Consider the following 22,177-nt stretch of genomic DNA (forward strand, 5'->3'; position numbering starts at 1 on the left):
TTGATGAATTTAAAGGCTTAATGACCCAGCAAAGATGGGGAAAAATGCTTAAATGCAGATCTCAGTCACTAAAAATGCATTTTGCATGCCACATTTACCTCCCATGAAAATGGGGGGAAATTACATTCAGGGCCAGATTGCCGCAGCTCCCAGGGAGGGTGGGTTAGAAAAGCGAGGGACAGTCCTCACTGAGTGCCCAATGAGGTGAGAGTTCTCAGGGGCTTGGCTGGTCTTTCTGTGGAGCCTGGTGGCTGTCACCATTTAAAACTGCAGCCGATTCGCCACTCCAGAGACTCCAGAACTGTGCAAGATGGAGGAAGCATTTTCCCAAGAAACTTCTGCTCACAGGGTAAGATGCTAGAAAGTATCTGGCTTGGCAGAAGCATCAAGAGGTAGAGCAGCTGGAGAAAGGCATATGGTAAGAAACACTGAGGGGATTGGCTTACTGGAGAGACATTAGTCTCCCACCAAAGCATGTTTCTTCTCTCTCATCAGACCTCAGTACTGCATGAGCTTGCTAGGGCTACTGTAACAAGTACCGGAGACGGTGTGGCTTAAACAACAGAAGTTTATTCTTCACAGTAATGGATGCTGGGAAGTCTGAGGTCAAGGCGCCGGCAGGGCTGGTGTCCTCTGAGGCCCCTCTCCTTGGCTTACAGACAGCCACCTTCTCCCTGCATCTTCACAGCATCTTGCTTCAGCCCATCTGTGTCCACACCTCATTCTGTAAAGACACTAGTCATACTGGATTAGACCTCATTTTAACTTAAGCATCTCTATAAAGTCCCAGTTTCCAAACCAGTCATGTTCTCAGGTACCAGAGGTTAGGACTTCAACATATAAATTGGGGGAAGGCCATAATTCAGCCCACAACAGTTACTAAATGATTATAAGAATACCTCCAAAAATGTCTTGGGCGGTATTTTGTTTTATAGAGGAAAGTAAAAGTTCACAGGGTATGGAGTGGCTTCTGCTTTTCTAAGTTATTTGATTCAATAAAACTCCATTTCACAAGGACCCCCACTGGCCTGGAAAGTGAGGGGAAACACTGGAGCCGTTAGCCATGAACCAGTGCTGGGAGCCACAGCAAGGAACACAGCCCTCCCAAACCTCGATTTCCTCATGTGTGTACACAGCCCTCCCAAACCTCAATTTCCTCATGTGTGTAACGAAGGAATGAAGTGGGGAGCTGGATGTGGTGACTGGCACCCAGCCCACTTCTCCAAGCTGTCCCGTGTGGCAGCGACAAGAAAACGGAAAACTGCACTTCTCGGATTCCTTTCCAGCTGGAGTTCTGGTTAGGAATCAGGTCCCTGAGGTAAGCCGCTGTAGTGTGAGACTGGGGGACAAAAATGAAGGCGGCCTGTAGAAAGGCCGCCTTCCTGTCGCCCTTTCTACAGGCCTGGCGAATCAATCCAATGGAAAGGAGGTATGGAGGCTGGAGTTAGCATTTCAGCATCTCATAGCCAGGCAGAGGGGCTCCAGAGCAGAAGTGAGGCCACAGAGCAGAAGTGCCCTAGGAATCTCTCCCAAAGATATGCTGGTAAAATATGAAGAACGTGCACAAGCACGTTCATTGCTGCCCTGCTGTAACAGAAAAGGGCTAATAACAACCCTAGTGGCCATGCATAGAGAACTAAGTGAATAAACTGCTATAACCACACACACAACTGCAGCTCTGTGGAGGAAGATAGATACTATTTCCAAACATTGCTATGGAGTCACAGTCAGGACATAAAGTTAAGTGGAAAAAGGAAAGTGGATAAAAGGTATAAAGTATACTTCCACTTGGAAAGGGGGATAGCTATGTATATTTAAAAGAAATCTTGGAAGAATAAAATAACAAAAAAGAAGGAGTCCCAAAGATCTTTAATAGCAAAAAGAGTGTGACTAAGATGTTAGGTCCTGACCTCTGGTAGTGAAAGTAGAAACAAAGGGACAGCCCTCAGGCCTCTGTTTCTCCACGTCAGTTTGTCGGTTCGAGTGAGAGAATGAGGAGGAAACGAGCAGAAGGGCGATGAGCATAGGCTGAGTGTCTGTCATTTACAGCACCTGGGCCAGGCACTTAAACTCTATAGTTTTTCCTTTAATCTTATACAGTTTCACTTTGAGGTAGGTATTTTTATTACCCACATTTTACAGATAAGGAAAGCAGAGCCAAGAGAAGTGAAGCAACTTGATCAGATTCATGAAGCAAGTAAAGTGCCAGAAAGAGGTCTCTGCCCAGGCCTGTGGGAGCCCAGCTATAGCCTCAGCCTCTTCCTGGGTCCTGGATGGCGCTCTTAGGCTGTGGCCACAGGGCGGTAATACTTCCTCAGGACCCCAGCTTCTGTATCCTTCCTTCCTGTGCTCCCAGAGTGGGGCGCCAGGCTGGGCTGAGAGAGAGGCATCTCTCCCAACTTCTCTTCTTCTCTTCTGCCTCTAAGCCCCCTGAATGTCAATTCGATTGTGTATCAAAATTGCCTGAGGAGCTTTAAAAATTACTGATGCAGGAATTCCCATCATAGTTTAGTGGTAACGAACCTGATTACTATCCATGAGGACGTCGGTTCAATCCCGGGCCTCACTATGTGCTGTGGTGTAGGTCATAGATGCGGCTCAGATGCCATCTTGCTGTGGCTGTGGCATAGGTTGGCAGCTGCAGCCATGATTCAACCCCTAGCCTGGGAACTTCCATGTGCCACAGGTGTGGCCCTAAAAAGAAAAGAAAAGAAAGGGAAAAAATTACTGATGCTCAGGATCTACCTTCAGAGATTCTGATTTAATACACATGGGCCACAGCCCAGGCATGGGGTTTTTAGAAGCTGCCCAGGTCATCTCCACGTCTAGCAAAGTTTGAGAACCATGGCTCTGAGCTCTTACTGTTTTCAGGTGTAGTCAGGTCCAGAAGCATTGGCAACACCTGGGAGTCTGTTAGACCTGAGAGTTTCTGGCCCCACCCCAGACCTACTGAATCAGAAGCTAGTTGGGGGAGAGGGGAATGAAGCAAAGAGGGCCAGTGATCTGCATTTTCACAAGCCTTCCATGTGATTCTATGTGCCCTAAAGCTTGAGATTCACGCTCTAAGCAGCAAGCTAGGGAGGACAGATCCTCAGGCGCCCTATTTGCCTGGTCAGCTATCACACATCTGTGGTGTTTATTACCAAGTAAGAGCAATTTGATGGTGCCAGACAATGAGACTGTCCAGGCCTTTCCCTCAAGACCAAAACTTTGAAGCCTGTAAGAATGGGCTTAAATGTGATTTGGAATCAAGTGGAACTCACTGTAACTTCTGAGAAAGAGTGCAAAAACTGCCGAAGGCATCAGCAGAAGCTGAGGGAGACCTCGGCCCTCAGGGACAGATGGATGGGGGTGGACAGCCCAGGTGACTCAGCAATCTCACCTGCCAAGGCTTCTTGACTTGAATGGTTTATTAATTTCCTAGGGCTGGTGTAATAAATTAATAAACTTACTGACTTACAACAACAGACATCTATTCTTCCACTGTTCTGGAGAACAGAAGTCTGAAATCAGGGTATCAGTGGGGCTGGTTCCTCCCGGAAGGTCTGAGGAAGAATCTGTTGCATGCTTCTCTCCTGGCTTCTAGTGACTCCGGACCACCTTTGGGGCTCCTAGGTTTGTAGACAAATTGCTCCAATCTCTGCCTCTCCTTTCCCTCATAAGGGCAGTCAATGGATCTTGGGCCCACCCTAGATCCAGGATGATTTTATCTCAAGATCCTTCACTTAATCACATTTGCAAGGATTCTATTTCCAAATAAGGTCGCGGGTTTGTGGAGCATAGGGGTGGGGATGATAGAATTTGGATGTATTTGGGTGGCGGGGCTGCAATTCAACCCACTGCGAATGGGAAAGAAATTCCACTTTCTCCCAGCAGCCTTCCCTACTGCTGATTCTGAGCAGAGGGATGACTCAGTTTCCCTCAGGGCAAACACGATGGGCCTGGAATTCAGCACTAATTACTGTCTTCACTGAGTTCCCCATCATACAGAATGCTTTCCTGTGGCTCACTGAGCCCTGCCACAAAGCTGGGCTATCTCTGTGCTGCTGTATAGAGGAGGAGACTGAGGCTCAGGGAGACTAACTTGCCTAGGAAGTGGTAGCCCTGCGCTCTAACTGGGCTGCCCCTTCTGTTGACATCAGCTGCTGTCAGGAGTCATGACTGAACCCGATTGTCTTCAGGGGAGTTGGCGGCTGGGGGATCTCTTACCTGAGACCAATGGTGCAATCAAGATCCAGCATCATGCCAGCCAGCTTATCAGCAGAGGCTCCTGGGGGATGGTCTGGGCACTTCTTTCCCTCTCTCAGTTTCCCACGACCTCCTTCAATGCCAGTTCTCAAACATAGAGATGCCTGTGGGAGCCAGGTGCTTGGCCTCTGGGAGGAACCCAGTAAATGTGAACAGAATGATTTTTTTGTTTCTGGCCCTAGCTCAGCAGGAAACCTGTTTGATATACACAACTGAATAAAATACACCTATTTCTGGGACTTAATCCAGGGGACCCACAGACACACTTTGATGTGCAATGAAAGCAGAAGCAGTGGGTCTGGACCCTAGTCTCTTCATTCTTGTCAACTCAACAACAGACGGAGGGAGTTCCCACTCTGGCTCAGTGGGTTAAAAATTGGACTAGAATCCATGAGGATGCAGGTTCGATCCCTGGCCTTGCTCAGAGGAGTTAAGCATCCAGCTTTGCTGTGAGCTGTGGTGCAGGTTGCAGATGCAGCTCGGATCTGGCATTGCTGTGTCTGTGGCAGGTGTAGCTCCAATTCAACCCCTAGCCTGGGAATTTCCATGTGCCGTGGGTGCGGCCCTAAAAAAATGAAAAACAAAACAAACAGAAAAAAAAAAAAACAATGGATGGAAATCTGTAACCAAGCAGCCAGGAGAGTGGTGTGGTGCTGGTACCTTCAGCTGGGTGTCTAGTTTTCCATGGGTTCCGAGAGGTCTGGACTGTGATGCGATGTTGAGTTCCTCTTCAGGGTCTTCAAAGGTCTCAGGTTGGCTTGCTTACCTCAACCATGGCTGCTGCTGCCTCTTCTAGGAACTCAGAGACATGTGGGCTGAATGACCCTGGCGTCCCAGCTCAGGACTCCTGCATCCTTGTCCTCTACTGCCAGCTCTCAGCCTTTGGGTTTCCAGCCATCGACATGACTATCCCACCATCTCGTCAAACTCTGGAATTAAAAACATCAACCTAGCTCCCCCTTCTAAAGAGTTCCCCTTTCTAACCTTTTCCATCTGTTTAACAGAATCCCCTAGAAAGACATCACTGCTTGGCCTCTATAGTCAATCTCTGAGCACAAGATCAGGGGTTGGGGGGGAGTTACAGATCTGGATAGGTGAGGAAGGGAACACACATTTTTGAGCCCTCACAATGATGAGGCAGACCAGGGGCTGGATCCTAACTCACTGATCTTCTCAATAATCCAGTGAGTCAGGGAAAGTATTACTGTCTCAATTTCACAGCTGAAAAATCAAGCTCAGAATGATCCAGGGCTGTGGGGCCACACAGCCGTAAGGCAGAGATCAGAACCAACCTGAGTTCTTTGCGGTGCTGCTCAGCCTGATTTATACTTCCTTTGGTGACTCCCAGGCTGCTGCTTCTCTGCTGCCTTAGGCTAGTGCTACCCTAGCCCAGGCCTTTGCCAGCTCCCTCCTGGGTAGGAGTAACAGCTTCCAAGCTATTCTCTGCATCTGCTCTTTTCTGCTGCAATTTGCCTGTGTCCAATACTTTATATTTCAGTGCCTGGCTCAGAATTGAACTTGGAGTAGACACAAAGCACATTTTGGTTTTGTTTTTTGGTTTGGTTTTTTTTCGGCTGCACCTGTGACATGCATTAGCTCTTGGGCCAGGGATTGAACCCAAGCCACAGCTGTAGCAGCACCAGATCCTTAACCCACTGTGCCACCAGGGAACTCCTAGAACATTTTCTTAATAGAATGATATAGGTCTGGTGCAGTAGGAAATTATTTTCTAGCATCTAAATATGAGTTTTGATCAGTGTCACCTGCGGGCACCTTGAGAGATGCAATAAAATCATACCAGGTCCAGAGTAGGTTGTAATGCGGTTGACTTGTTACCATTCATAGTAATGAAGGGTGAGGATGAAACTTCCACAGAAAGTTGAGAGCTAAGCTACAGCACTTACCACGGCCAACAGCTTTAATCTCCCATGACGAGTCTATAGCCAGTCTGTTTCCCTACTGCTGTACAACTTCAAGTGAGGACAGAAAGCCCCAGGGTGTTTATTACCTACGAGTCAATGGAATTGCTGGATTCTCAGGTGCCTTGGATGAAGAAAGTCAAGTAACTTCAGCCTAACCTGACCTAGGAATGCACACCTTAAGATGTACATTTCATGCAAATCAATATTACAGTGAGGTACCGCTTCACACCATTGTGAAAGTCAGAATGGCCATTTTTAAAAAGCCTACAAATAGGAGTTCCCTGGCAACTCAGAGGGTTAAGTATCCGGCCTTGTCACTGCTGTGGTGTGGGTTCAATCCCTGGCCCCAAATACATACACACATACACATATAACTGAATCACTCTGCTGCACACCTGAAACTAATACAATATTGTAAATTAACTATACTTCAATTTTAAAAATGCTTAAAAAAAGATGTGCATTTCAGAGGGGAAGGTGGAGTTCATAGAGATGAGTTCTGGGTGCTTATCTGACATAATCAGGAAAGTGTACAAGCTTGAATCATAGATAGTCCCTTTACCAACCTGGGTGTAGATAGAAGACTATGGCGTTAGGAGGTCTCAGTGAAACATGGTAAATGTCCTACACAAGTGACCAGTTGCCAGTTACCAGACACAAAAGCCACACCTGATTCTTCTCTTTGCAGGAGAGTGTCACTGCCAGGGGTCTACCAGACTCCCAGCCTTCAGTCCACAGAGCAATTCCAAAAATTCTGACAAATGCGCCCACTCCATTTCTGATTACTACTCATCATCACCTAACTTACCTGTCATACCACACAGCAAAGATCTGGGTTTTTTAAAATATGAAGGGCAAAGGGAGGAAAGAATAGATGTGCATGGCTATGAATGGGTATTTGGAAAAGCAATGAAATTTACAAGGGGACCACAAGTCTGATTTTCTTTTTCCTTTTTTGGGGTCTTTTTTGGCTTTTTAGGGCTGCACCCGCATCATATGGCAGTTCCCAGGCTAAGGGTCCAGTCGGAGCTGTTGCTGCTGGCCTACCCCACAGCCACAGCAACTTCAGATCTGAGCCCTGTCTGTGACCTACACCACAGCTCATGGCAACTCCAGATCCTTAACCCACTGAGCGAGGCCAGGGATCGAACCTGCAACCTCATGGTTCCTAGTCAGATTCATTTCTGCTGCACCGTGACGGGAAGTCTTTTTTTTTTTTTTTCCCTTTCTTATGGCTGCACCTATAGCATACTAAAGTTCCTAGGCTAGTTGAATTGGAGATGCAGCTTTTGGCCTATGCCACATACACAGCAATGCCTGATCTGAGCTGCATCTGCAACCTACACCTCAGCAATGCTGGAGTGAGGTCAGGGATTGAACCCACATCCTCATGGATACTAACCCTGTTCTTAACCCACTGAGCCACAATAGGAACTCCCAAAGCTTTCATATTTTATATGAAAATCTAGTTGGATAACAAAGGTGCTAGACTCAGCCTTTCAAATTCCTTCTCATTGAAAACAAGCTGGTGCAGCCTTTTTGTAGGATAGTTTGGAAACAGTGATTAAAATTTAAAAACAAATCTCTTTGACCTAACAATTTCACTTCTAGGATTCCCCCCCATGTATAATAATGTTAACAATAACAACAAAAAAGTGAAGCCAAAACAAAAATACACACATATATGTGTAAACATTTCTTTCAGCATCATTTGGAAGAGCACAGGACCTGACAATTGAAATGTTCTTTAACAGATGATAGTCAAATAAACTCTGATACATCCAAAATTTAAATTTTATAAAGTCATGAGAGAGAATGAGGTAAATCTGTACATGATAATATTCAATACGGAATGTGTTACAAGATACCTTAAGTGAAAAAGGAGTGGGTACAGCCTGTACAGTATGTGTAGCATATAGTTGCTTCCTTGTATATAAAAAGGTATCAAAGCATTCACTCATTTATTCAAACTAAATTACTGGTAAGTGCCTCCTCTCCATGTATTTACTTTTATTGGGTTTATTATAGATTTTGGAAGATATTCTGTTATCAACGTTGGTCTAAGAAGCGATGGTGCCATCATCTCTGAGTCAAAATGAAGAGAAAGGGGATTAAGATCTTGGTGCCTCCTTATACCCTCAGGGAAAAAAATGGAATAGAATTGCTACCATTGCGTCCCTTCATTATCCTACTCACTGAAATATCCTGCTCCCTTCAAGCTGGTACGGATGGCTTCTTGGGGATGGGTTGTATGCTTTTGAAAAATCTATAATTCTGAGTTTGGTGCTCAGCTCTTAAGCCATTTGTGGGCTGAAAAACAGCTGGGTTCTAATTTTCATCCAGCAGTGTAAACTAAGGGGTGAATACGGGAGAGTATGTAAAGAAAAAGATTCCACTTATGTTTCCAGGGAATTTCCAGACCAAGAGTATGGTGGAGGCAGCTGGACCAGTGCATTATGGACCATGAGGTTCAGCTCCATACACTTAACCTTGGAACAGTAATGTGATGAAAAGCATATTCTCATGAGGGATGTCAAAATAGTTTCTAGTCTCTTGGGTTTGGTACCTTAACTCTCTCAAGGCGGTAGAGCATAGTGAGTTAAGAGAAAGGCTCCACAGCCAGCTTCCAAGATTGGGTCTTGGTGATGATCATGTATTAGCTATTTGACTTTGACTAAGTTACTCTCTGGTCTTACTTTTTCTAATCTGTGAAATGGACATAATTCCAGCACCTATCTCCTAAATTTGCCATGATGATGAAAAAAGTAAACAGACAAAATACATACCAGTACTTAACCAATGTTACTATATCCTTAAAAGCTAATCTGTTTCAGAAAAAAAAAATCATATTTCTGAACAGTGAGCATTAAAAGTTTTAAATCTCTCACTGCTCCTCCCTCTCCAAGCTCCCTGAGGCCGAGAATGAAAATAATAGACATGATCTTTGTCTCCTAAATTCAACAGAGCAGTTTTTCCTAAGCCATGTTGTCTACTGCAATGCAAATTAATGTAAACTATTCATTTTATCTCAAAATCATTTCAGAATCCCACAGTCATTAATTTCAAACCCAGACTTGCCTTTGTACTTAATTACTCCCTCTTCTCTCAGGAGTCGAGAATGTAGCACTTTCACTCATTTACCTTGGTGGTGGCGGCAGTGGCAGTGCTTGAAAGAATCCAACAGAGCATTGGAATTGATGTGTCAGAAATTCCCTTCTGCTCCTGCAGAAAAGAGATACCCTCTCAGTCGAGTTTCTAGGACATGGCAGTTTCCCTGCCTTGCTGGCAGGATATGGGGTTCCAGAAAAGGAGGTAGTTGGAGGATCCTGAGCAAGCCCTTACCTGTCTATACCTGAGTTTCATCAGCTCTAAAACAAAGGAATTGAATTAAATGGTGCAGTGGTTCTTTCCAAGCTAAAAGACTACAAAGATATGAACCCTGTCTCAGGAAGCTGGGCTCTTTTTTGTTTTGTTTTGTTTAACCTATGCTGAAACACTCCCCTCTGACCTTAACATTCCCACATGCCTAAATACAAAGACCTGGTGAAATAATAATAACAGATCCCAGTTACTAAGTACCAAGTGCTTTATATACATCATTACATGAATGCTCACAATAAATCTTTGAGGTAGTTATTAATTTTTCAAATACCCAGAGAGAACCAAATGGAAGGCCAAAGTGGGAGCCTAGATTCTTCTCTGTAAAAGAGGAACCTGGACTGGATGGGTAAGGCCCCTTCCAGCTTTAAACCATCTGTAGTCTAGAGTCAATTGCGTTTTCCCCCAAAGTCAGCCGCATTTGGGGTGGTGGTCCTGGAACTGAGCAATTCCTGTGGGGTTCTTCCTGATATACAAAGTATGAAATGGCAACATCATCCTTGGCCTTCTACTTTCCAAATTTGTTTTGTGTTGGCCGTGCTGGTTTTATGAAGCAGCTTATGAAGGTGCTTAGAGCCCTTGAGAGCCTCCAGGGAACACATTTTGTACATTTGATTTAAACCTCCTCCCTTCCTCTAAAAAAAAAAAAAAAAAAAAACTCAGCCCCCTCCACAGTTTCACTCAGGAGAGAGATTCAGCTGAGTTCCCCTCCTGTGGCTTTTCAGCTTGCGTCAGGCCGCTGGGCAAAGCTGAACCAGAGCTCGGAATGACGTGACCTCACTTTTGGTGTCTGGTTTCAAAGCACTTATTTAAGGCTCTGATTCTACTGCAGCTGCACATTTTCTGCGCCATTTTCTTCCATCCCTGCCTTAAACGTTTCAGTCTACCCAGCCAAGATCTCTCTCTCTCCCCTTTTCTCTCCCACACATATTCTCATTCATTCCCCATCTCTTTGAAGATGTTTCATAGTTGAAAATAAACACATCAAAATTAAGACGGTTCCCTGTGACAATAAAGCATATACAGAAGTGAAAGCCAGAGTTCTTAAAACCTCAGTCATTAGGGAATGTCTTTGAAACCATCCTCCTCTTTACAAGGCTGAGAGCTACAATAAATACAACTCGTCAGAGACTCAGACATACTCAGAATGAGAAAGGCACACATTTATTATGAGCAGCTGCATTCATCTGAGTTCCTGGAGGGGTGTGGGGGAAGACTGGCATTCATTCACTGCTCTGGAAGAACCTGATGCCATCTGCACCCAGAGGAGCTTGTTCCCAGCACCATGTGTAGAACCCATCAGGCAGGGACATCTACACAGACACAACCGACTTCTCCAGGGAGCTGGGTACACTGGGCCACCAGGGGCTGGACCCAACCCTGCGTCCTGTTCTCTCCTTGGAGCCACCAGCATCTTGGAGTGGGCGGGGCCATGGAGGAGGGCTTCCAGAGCAGTTCTCCATCCCCCTATTCCACACCACTCCTCCCCCAACCCCAACCCTCCAAAGAAACATTTTAAGGGCCCTAAGTCTGCAGTCTGCCTTCCAGGTGGAAGAGGGGCAGGGCCCAGCCAAGCACCTTTAAACCCCTCATCCCTCAGGGATTAAAATCCTGCCATCTGTGAAAAGAAGGCACCACTTTATTTCCATCTGGGCCATCACTTGGGTGGGGCTTTCCTTCTGGATAGTTTTTAACAAATAGAAATACAGACCACACAGTTAAATTTGAATTTCAGATAACAAATATGTTTTGGTATAAATATGTCCCCAATACTGCAAGGGGCATGCTTATACTAAAACATTTTTTTGTTATTTATCTGAAATTCAAATAGAACTGGGTGTCCTGTAAGTTATCTGGCAACCATACTCCCCTTAGTCTTCCCTCCCCCCAGGCCTTTCCAGGGAGTGTTTATTTTTGCTGTGTGTGCTCATACAGAAAGTTTTCACTTCTGATTCTCCTGGGATTCCTGGTGAAAAGGCAAAGACTTCAGGCCACATCCACTGAATGTGGTAAGACCCAGAAATACACATTTTACCAAGAATCTAGGTGCTTCTGATGCATATTTGTATTAGTTATCTATTGCTTCCTAACGAATATCCCTAAAACACAGAAGCTAAAAACAACCAACACTGATTATCCCAAAGTTCCTATACATCAGGAAGATGGGATTGACTTAGCTTTAGGATTCTGGCTAAGAGGTTCTCATGATGCTGTAATCAAGGTGTTGGTTCAGGCTGCAAACACTTCCAGACTGCGCCTGTGCTGGAGAAGCTGCTGTCAATCAGGTCTTTTTTGACTTTTAGCTGAAAACATTGGTTCCCCATCACATGGGCTGCTGGATTTTCCCCCAAGCTAGGGGTGTGTGTGTGTGTGTGTGTGTGTGTGTGTGTGTGTGTGTGAGAGAGAGAGAGAGAGAGAGAAAGAAAGAGAGACTGAGACTCTTTAAGACAAATCCAAATCTAGACTAAACTCAAGGGAAGAGAATTATCCATATTGAGAGGCAGGAATCTTTGGGGGCTGTCTTAGAGGCTGTCCACCACCACTGTCAAGTTTAATAATGACTATTACAGATTAGTCCTCAACACACTGCAACCAAAACCACATTTTAGAAATAGGAGACAGTCTCCATTGTGGCCCAGAAGAAACAAATCTGACTAGAATCCATGAGGACGCAGGTTCGATCCGTGGCCTTGTTCAGCAGGTTAGGGATCCGGCATTGCCGTGAGCTGTGGTATAGGTCACAGAGGAGGCTTGGATCCTGAGTTGCTGTGGCCGTGGTGTAGGCTGGCAGCTGTAGCTCCGATTGGACCCCTAGCCTGGGAACCTCCATATGCCATAGGCACAGCCCTAAAAAGACCAAAAAAAAAAAAATTAAAAAATGGGAGGCAAAGCCTTTTTTTTTTTTTTTTTTGCTTTATAGGGCCGCACTCAAGGGAGTGGTGGTGAGAAAGGCAGCAGTCTGTAAATTGTGTTGAAGTGTTCATTCCTTCTCTTTTTCTCTTCTGTCTTTACCAGTTCTGGGCAGGCCTGCATAGTGATATGATGCCAATTCTTGAAATCAAAACAGGCAATGCCATTTTGAACTGACTAGTTTTCTTTGAAGTGGGCCAATTAGCAAGAATGGCCACAATTTGTGCTTTGTCCATCATTCTCCTCTACCCACCCCTGCATCCTGACTGTGTGCCCCAGGCACCCACAAATATCCTAGATTGATGATGGTGCAGAAGAAAGCCCATCTATCTGCTCTGTTCCCTGCCACTTTGCAGCCATATAACCTAGAACCTTTCTGGGCCTCAGTGGAGAACTGTTTCCTGCAGCATGGTGTGGTTTGCACGGATCAGATCAGGTTAATGTAAACAATAGATCTTTAAAACCTTAGCGTGTCATGCAAATATAAGGTATTTAGTTTTTATTAGAGTCTTTCCTTTGACATGCTTCAGGTTATCTGGCCAGCTGAGCATTCCTAGAGTATTATTATTTACATCGTATACTAGATGAGAATTGCTACTGACTGACTTTAGCAAGCCTCCCTAATAATTATAATAATCTTTTTTTTTCTTTTTTTTTTTTTTTTGCTTTTTAGAGCCACACCCATAGCATATGGACATTCCCAGGTAGGAGTCACATTGGAGCTGCAGCTGCTGGGCCCGCACCACAGCCATAGCAGTGCGGGATCCGAGCCACATCGGTGACCTACACCACAGCTCACAGCAACACTGGGTGCTGAACCCACTGAGCAGAGCCAGGGATCAAATCTGAGTCTTCATGAGTACTAGTAGTGTTCGTAACTCACTGAGCCACAACAGGAACTCCCATAATTATAATAATCTTAATACTGCCACAAAGCTGTTGCCTTACGGTTTCTGTTTTGTAGTTCTAACACTTAAGAGGCTGCTTTTTGCCCCTGCCCTTTAGACCAGTCTCCAAGGTGTGTCCTTTCCTTAATATTCAAGATGGTGATACTTCAGTTTATGAAGTATCTTTTCATATGATATCATCTCTACATAGAGTGTTTTAAAAAGTCTATTTTTGAAGTCATCAGTTCTACCACAATAAAATTGATTTTTAAAAAAAACGAGCTAGGCTTAAGCAAACCTTAAGCAAGTACCATAATTAAAGCGGGAATTATAAACACATTTTTCCCCAGTTAAGTTGCATGCAAGCTTATAGTTAATATATAATTAAAAATTGCAACCATATCAAAATGACAAAAGAAAAAAAAAAGTTCCCCTATCACCCTACCCACATGATACAAGTGAACAGACTGAAAATAAAACTAAGCAACTCATTTCACCACAGCATTTTTCTTCTGAAGGAGAGAAAGGATGGGAGACTAGGGCTCAATGACACAACCTTATTTTGTGCATCTTAGGGGGGGTTAGGGTGAATGCTGTACACAAGCGCTCTCTTAAACATTCTTGATTTTTCTGGGCAGAGACATTGTGAGGGTTAATTTTATATGTCAGCTTGGCTGGGCCACCTTTTTCCTTGGATCTCACAGATGAGTCCAGGAAGTCATAGGACTTTCCTGGGCTTGGAGATGTGCTTCTGGGGCGACTGATGAACTGGAGCCATTTCATCCCCATTCCTACCAGGGAAGGCCAAGCAGGCCAGAGGCCTGGGCTCTCCTGTCACACTCTCCTTGCCCAGCTCCACATGGAAGGAGAGTCAATAGTGCCATTCTTTTTGTTACAGAATAACTGTCTCATTTTTCAAGGCTATCTGGTAAATTATACCTGTGCTCTAGAGACACTGGTAAGACAAAGTCGTAGAATTTCTCCAGCCTTTTATCAATTAATTACATACCTACTTAACAGCCTTGACCCTGCCTCATGCACACACATGCTATCCTACTCTCTGCTCACATTTCACAGGCCTTGGAACAGATCTTTATCTAAAGCAAAGCTCCAAGTGACAATATTAGCTATTAGCCTGGGTCTTATGTTAGCCCTGATCACATTAAGCATGATCACATAAGATAGAACTTGACATCAAATTTGATAGTCCTGAGCCCATCCATATGCAACCCCACCATTTAATCTGGTTTCCTCTTTGTTGCTAATTAATTCTCCTACAACTACAGCCAATTTTCTGTCAATCAGGTCTTTAAAATTAACCTAGGTCTTGGAAGTTCCCGTTGTGGCTCAGCAGGTTAAGAACCCAACACAGTGTCTTTGAGGATGTGGGTTTGATCCCTGGCCTCGCTCAGTGGGTTAAGGATCCAGTGTTACCACAAGCTGCAGTGTAGGTCACAGATGCAGCTCAGATCCAATGTGGCTGTGGCTGTGACATAGGCCTGCAGCTGCAGCTCCAATTTAAACCCCAGCCCCAGAACTTTCATATGCTGTACATGCGATGGTAAAAAATAAAATAAAATAAAATCAACCTAGGTCTCTATTGTGGGAGCAGAGAGTGAATGGTTGTCTTATATCTTTCATAAATTAGCCCCTGCAAGAGTCAGAGATCATTCTAGAAAATTTTAAAATTCATGGTCTTATTTTAGATTTTTTTTTCTCAACTTGGTTTTAGGATGCTATATAGTCACAATATAAGGACCTTGGGTATCCCATACAAGAAGTCAAGAATTAATTTTAAAAATCTTATCCATTTATTTGGAATAATAGGATATGAATATAAATTGTAATTGACAATTTCAACTCTGGTGATTAAAAAAAAAAAAAAAAACTAGGCTCACTTCAGTCTTTTTAAGTCCCTTACTGTCATGATGATTGCATCTAAAGTTCAGTAAAATGTGTATCTCGTATAAGGTCTGCACCCTTAGGGTCAGCTCTGTTCCATTTCAGAGCCCACCTCTGCCACATGCCAGGAAGGGGAGGTTTTATTTTGCATTAGTATTACTCTCAGTGGCCCTTCCAGCTCTGCCCTATCTGCTGAGCTCTGCTGGGCCTTCCAGACCTGTCCCAGTGCAGAGGATGCTGCTCCCTTCCTGTGGGCAGGGTTAAAGTGGGGCAAGTATGTTTCTTACACTGGCCTCTTCACTTTCTGACGCATGTAGGCTAGACCCAGGTGTCAGGCTTTCCTGAAAGCTGTGTACCTAAAGGGAATTACAATAGAAGAGGTCAAAGTTAAAATGCTACACTAAATGAAGGCTTTTCCCGGTACCCAAGGAAAGTAGCAAGGAAGTTTTTTAACCTTTCATAGATGACAACTTTTGTTCCTAATCTTGCTCTCAAGATCTCAGATCTCACCTAATACATACTGTAACTCCCCCTCCACTTTTCAGGCAGCCCCCTAACCGCAGAGGTTAGTCCTGCCCCAGAAACCACCTGCTCTCCTAAGCAATTAAATTCTCAACAATTTGTCATCTCAACTCTAAATAACCCCATTATGGGGATGGAGAGGGGGAAGCCTGAACATTTTCCAGGTGCAAAGGTGGTGGGTCTGTGCTTCTGTAACACAGTGAAATCACTCCCACAATGGGTTTTTATTTCTTCATTTTAGCTTTCTGAGTGGTTTTATGATGTTTAGTAGTTTGATAAGCTGAGATTTCCATAGTATGATCAGCAACCAATATTATTCTAGGAAGCTTGTAAATCAACTGCTAAGATGATTTGGCTGTACTATGGGCAAAATCAAGACTTAAAAAGCAGATTACTTCTTTGGAAAAGGAGTGGTTGAGAAGATTGTAAGATAGGGGTAGAGTGTGATAGGGAGAAAAATTTAATGGCTGTACCAGAAAGGACCTGCTCCACTGCAGGGAAGAGAACTCCAACCTCAAACTAGCAGAACAAAGTTAATTAGGTTATATAACTGGGGATATAACAGTCCAGGGGATGGAGTTGGCTTCAGGCACGGCTGGCTTCAGAGGCTCAAACTGAATCATCAGGACAGTGTTCCGATTTCTCTCTTTGCATCTAGATTCTGCTTGTCTGTGTTGATTTTATTCAGGGGCAGCTGAAGTCTTATTTTATCCTTGGCATTAACGACTCCAGAAAAGAGGCAGTGCCTCTTATCCAGGAGGGCTCTGTGACATCTACCCCTAAACTGCTGGTTTGGTCATGGGGCAGGCAGAGGGGTCAGTTCAGTGGGTTCTAAGAAATCTGGTCTTCATCACTGAGTTGGGAGAAGCATTTTAAAGAAAGGGAACCCTTTCTGATGTGCACAAGGGCACGATGTAGAGCCCTGACTCCACCAGGATGCTCCAGGAACACCTACATGACTATTTCTTGTTTATCCTGCGTCCACAATGGATCCTGAATCCATCCCTTCCTCTCCATTCTCACTGCTACTGCTTGAGTCCAGAACTCCTCGTGGCCCCCGCCCCCAATCTATCTAGCTTGGACTGTTGTTAATGTTTCCTTCCTGATCCCTTTGCCTTATGTTTCTCCCCCTCTGGACTGCTGCCAAAATCTTTCTAAAATGATTTGACCCAGTGACTTGTTTAATATCCTCTCCTTGCCTACAGACTATCAGTTGACTCATGGATGTGGCATCCAAGACTCTCCACGTTCTTCACTACACACACCTTATGTTTCCACAACACAGAAACCACCACGTCTGAAGCAGTTGCATGTGTCTGTCTAGAACACCTGACAGGTTGTCCAATGGATTCCAATTCATCACTCAAATGTTAACTCAGTGGTTCCTTCATAAAATGTTCCCTGATCAACCCAGGCAGAGTTAACCGTACTGTCCTTTGTACTGCTGCTGTAACTAATTGATACCTCTATTATTGCACTTTCCCCAGAGTTGCAGTTATTTCTGCATATGTCTACCACATTCTGGATGAATGAGCAGCTTAAGCATACAGACTGTATTTTGTTTGCTCCTAGCACCTAGCAGAGTACCACTGTAAATCTAGGACACCTGCCCTAGTACCTGTTTCTTAACTAAATTGAAAGAGTGAATAAATGTGTCAAATGTTTCAGTAGTCATGGAGGGTGGATTTGAGAGGGAAGTGAAGAGAATTTAAATGTACTAAGGCTCTTTTACATTAGGTGAGGTCACCTTACACATGTGACCTCAGCTTCAGGTTAAGTGTGGAAGAACTTTAAGAGCAACGAGCTCTATTTCATTTGCTGTCCCCTTTACAGTATCCTGAGGAGTCTCCAGGAACTTCTCTTCCAAGTTCTGTGGCCTCTGTTAGTCTGCTGCATGGGGACTCTTTTGAAGGGAGCTATTTCTCTGCTACATTTGTTTGTTCTGTTTTGTTTTGTTATTACATTCTGCTGGGAAGTACCAAATCAGCGGTGCCTTTCATCTTACTAACATCTTACAGGGTATTTTTGGTAAGAGTAACCTTTCGTGTCTTTTCCCCTGTGACTTCTTACTCCCTTCCTGTAATGAAGGTGGAGTCTCAAGAGGAAGTGAACAAGTCAGAAGTAAATGCCAGGCATGCTGCTACACTGGGAATCCCTCCTTTCTGACAATCAACACTTTCGTTTTTCCTGGACCATGTTATGTGTTGTTTATTCAGGATGACATCTTTTGCACCTCTAGTTTGCCAGTGTTTACCAGTCTGAACTTTCAGAGCCCAAAGTTGAGGCTTACTCTGGGGAGATCCTTCTTCCCTACCCTTGTCCACATGTATTATCTGGTTTAACCATCACCACAGTGCTATCTAATAGATGGCCTTCTTGTCTTACAGAGAACACTAACACTCAGAGAATTTAACTTGCCCAAGGACATACAGTGAGATTAGAGGGCAGTCAAGTGAGCCATTTTCTCCTTGGGAGAAAAGCAGAATGTTCGAGTGGGAGCAGAAGGGAAGGTGAGTGGATTTAGAACAGATCTGGGGCTATCTTCTAGAGCTAACTGGGAATTTTGTTCCTACGGGCCATTCTAAACCTTTACTTTTCTCTCTTCCTTGGAATCTCAGGTTAAAACTAGACACTTATTTCAGACAGAGTAACAGACTGAATGTGGGTGTCGGAGAGATGCTTGAGCATAAAAAAAGAGATCTGAACGACAGAATTAAAAAAAAAATCCTCATGACAAGATTTAGAAAGATGACGGCTACTTTAGAAGTACATTGTACCTGTATTCATAAATGTTAATGAAATCCACTGAATTCTCTGGTTAAACATTTATTATCTGTGGGAGTGTAAAACTTGTTTTTCCTGTTTTTAAGTTTCAAGATGCCATGCCATGTTCAATGTCATTGTATGTGATGAGATTACTCTTTACACTTATTTGGAATGTAAATATAAAGCTTCTCATCTAAGTTTTGGATAAAACATGCTGGTTATATTTGGTGCCCCCCAGTCTGCAGCTGTACTGCACATGCAGTACAAGCAGGTTTTCAGGACACATTCCTAAAAGAACAAGGTCAGGTACTAAATGTAGATACGTGGACTGTTTGTATTGTACACACATAACTCTGGCAATGATTTATCAAAGCACTGGTGAGCCAACATGTGGACCTGGAACTCAGACTGTTAATGCCTGGACTTCAGTAGATTAAAACTGGAAATAAAAGTTAACTTTTTAAAAATTACTCAAAAGTGTTTAAAAGCACTGACCCATCAAAGGTTCAAGACTGCCAGTGATACTTCATTAGAGCTAATGACATGCAGGAAATGTGCTAAGTATTCAACATTTAACCCTGTAAAAAGTGCATCTAGAACAGCTTTTTTTAAAGCCTTGGTTTTGTTTTGCAAAGAAATATCATTATTTCTATCCTTGTGAATATTAAAAAGTGTGAACTTATCCTTCGAAGTAAATTGGTGTATTGTAGGTAATAAATGTTTCTAAAAATTAAGACCAGCTACATAGTGTCCAAGACAATCTTTTCCATCAATTACAAACAAAAAGCCCTTGAAAGTTTAATATAATGCAGTTAAGCACTTGTGCTATTTTATGCTGATGGAGAAGCAGATACAATTCATGGTTCTGACTCATTCTTATCTGTTGATACAGACAGAGTCAGTCTGAAGGATTAGTTAAACTAAGCTCCTGCATCCCACCATATATACTGATCATACAGTAAAAGATCATTTATCTAGGAGGCAGCTGTGACAGAAGTATTTATTTTATAGCCCCTTGCTCTTTTAGAGAGAATACATAAAAAACTCTGAAAGTAATTAGGCAGATACATCAAGCTCCAGGCTTCAGAAAAATGACCTGGTGCTGTACTTTACCTGCTACTTATCTGGTCTCAGCTTAACACAGGTAGGAACCACAGAAGGAAGAACTGGCTAAGGGTCCAGGATGGTGGAATCTTGGTTCTCCAGCCAGCAAACCCAGGTTCCTTATTTGGAAGTGAGTTTCTCCTGTTTCTGTTGGCCTCTGAATGCTCATGGCACTTGCTTTAGAACTGTAAAAAACAAACAGCAAAGGTTTTCCTCTACCTGTTTTCTTCTTTCTAGAAGTGCTTGTTCAACTAACAGCACCCTGGAACAGTGTTCTCAGACTCCTCCCACCCCAGGGGCCATTCCCATCATGATGGGGCAGTGATGTTCACATGAGCCCTATGCTATCAGAAATGTGCCCAGGTTTCCCACTGCAACACAGAGTTGCATTATTAATTACATTTTCCCAGTACTCACACATAAGTAATCCCATCTCTTCTATAATCACAACATTTATTGGAGGCTTACTGTGTGCCAGGTACCTAAGTATGTTGCATGTGTTAAATATGTATCGCATGTGTATTACATGGCAAACCATGAGGCAAACCATTATGATCCTCACCTCACCTAGGAGGAAATCGAGGCAGAGTCGCACAGCTAAGGAAATGGCAGAATTTGGATTTAAATCCAGATAATCTGGTCTCAAAGTTTGTGTTCTGATACAGTTTTCAGAATGCCTGTGAGAAAAACATTATCATAGAGATTATTTGCTCTAACATGTTTTTAAATCTATTACTTGAAGGAGTTCCCGTCGTGGCGCAGTGGTTAACGAATTCGACTAGTAACCATGAGGTTGCGGGTTCGGTTCCTGTCCTTGCCCAGTGGGTTGACGATCTGGCGTTGCTGTGAGCTGTGCTGCAGGTTGCAGATGCGGCTCGGATCACGCGTTGCTGGGGCTCTGGTATAGGCTGGTGACTAGGCCTCCGATTAGACCCCTAGCCTGGGAATCTCCATATGCTGCGGGAGCGGCCCAAGAAATAGCAAAAAGACAAAAATAAATAAATAAATCTATTACTTGAAAACGATCCTGTTATTAATAATGAATTACATAAAATGTTCCTCACAACTGATGGACTCACCAGGCCCTCACTAGAACTTCAACAACACATAAGGACCTAACACAATGTTGTAAATGACTCCAGATACCTAAGAGTTTTAACCGGGTTTCAGGATTTATGCTTTTCTACCCAAAATCATTTAAAGTGAAAAATTTGTTTTTCCATTACTTGATTAATTTTCAGTAAAATTCTGTTCCACAAACTTTTTCTAATTAAAATATAGCCTGAAGATCACTATGGTATTATCAATGAATCAAAAACTCTCTCAAATCCTGATGTTCCTTGAGGAAAAAGTAAAACTGAAAGTTATAGAAGTGGCCTAAGCTACAGAACTGTGATATAGCTAAAGAAAGAGCTTCAGTCTTTTGATAGGAAAGCTACTTACTACTCTAGCAAAGAAGGTATACTGGTTTGAAAAACTAATTAAAACTAATTAGAAGTTTCAAGTACTTCATGCATTACATAAAAGGCACTTTCAAGGTGAATTTAATTTTCAAAACTTGAACTAAATTCGCCTTCTAAATGTCTGTCTCTCACAGGACAATAGCAGAGAAATGGTTTATAAATTGCAATTTATGTAGCTTTATGAACAACATTCAAAAATTCAGGTGTATCAGAATTCAATAAACAGAAAGATAAATCAAATACACTTTTATAAGAAAAAAACAGTTTCACTAAGACTACTGATATGGTCTGAATATTTGTACCCACCCACCCCCCATTCATATATTGAAACCTATTCCCCCAATGTGATGGTATTTGGAGCTGGGGCACTGGGAGGTGAGTAGGGCATGAGGGTGAAGCTCTCATAAATGGGATTAGTGTACTATGAAAAAGACCCCAGGGAGATTCCTTGCCACTTACTTACACCATGAGAGGTCACAATAAGACAGCTGCCCATGGGGAAGTGGGCACTTGATCTTGGACTGCCTAGCCTCCCAGAACTGTAAGAAATAAATTTTTGTTGTTTATAAGCCACCTAATCTATAGTATTCTGTTAGAGCAGCCCAAACGAACTGAGACGACTATGTTATATTCTCAAAGCAACTCATAACTAGATTCATTCTTTAAAAATCTAATTTAGTTTGCCTTTAAAATTCAAGTGATTCCTTTTCAAAATATTGCTTTAACAACTTCCTCTCTATAAACTTTGAAGACGAAGTCAAGCAATGCCATCTACAGGGAACCTTTAGAACAACAGTCATTTCTATGACCCACACTCTTAAGTGAATACAATACCTGTAGTCTGAGTTAATATTGTATTTGGCCACATTTATCAAAAAAAACTTTCTCAAGTTAAAAAGGTGCTGTGTAAAAAACCCCACTAACAATTATTCTGGATTGTTAATACTTCTTTAAAATAATTTAACCTAACTTCACTCCCAAATTCACCACACATATGATCCATGGACTTCTGGTTATGAACTGTAGCAGGTTAAAATTTAAAGCTACGTTACCTCAAACACCTTGAAAGTTATAA

The 22,177-nt window shown here is 43.2% G+C and overlaps 1 long non-coding RNA gene across 5 annotated transcripts; it reads right to left on the reverse strand.

Annotated features, from left to right (window-relative positions):
* Window positions 1–550: 550 nt before the first annotated feature.
* LOC125119798 (uncharacterized) lies at window positions 551–20,318 on the reverse strand. Of its 5 annotated transcripts, none has more exons than XR_007133173.1 (5): window positions 19,649–20,057; window positions 9,312–9,392; window positions 4,909–5,177; window positions 3,461–4,376; window positions 551–735 (listed from the first exon to the last, which is right to left on the reverse strand). It is a non-coding gene; the product is annotated as an uncharacterized LOC125119798 (long non-coding RNA). The 5 variants fall into 5 exon arrangements; XR_007133174.1 differs by lacking the exon at window positions 551–735 and adding an exon at window positions 2,664–2,694 and having other exon boundaries at window positions 19,649–20,058; XR_007133172.1 differs by lacking the exon at window positions 551–735 and adding an exon at window positions 20,202–20,318 and having other exon boundaries at window positions 2,676–4,376; window positions 19,649–19,824.
* Window positions 20,319–22,177: the final 1,859 nt, after the last annotated feature.

The sequence above is a fragment of the Phacochoerus africanus genome, chromosome 2, assembly GCF_016906955.1.
Source record: "Phacochoerus africanus isolate WHEZ1 chromosome 2, ROS_Pafr_v1, whole genome shotgun sequence".
Lineage (NCBI taxonomy): Eukaryota > Metazoa > Chordata > Mammalia > Artiodactyla > Suidae > Phacochoerus > Phacochoerus africanus.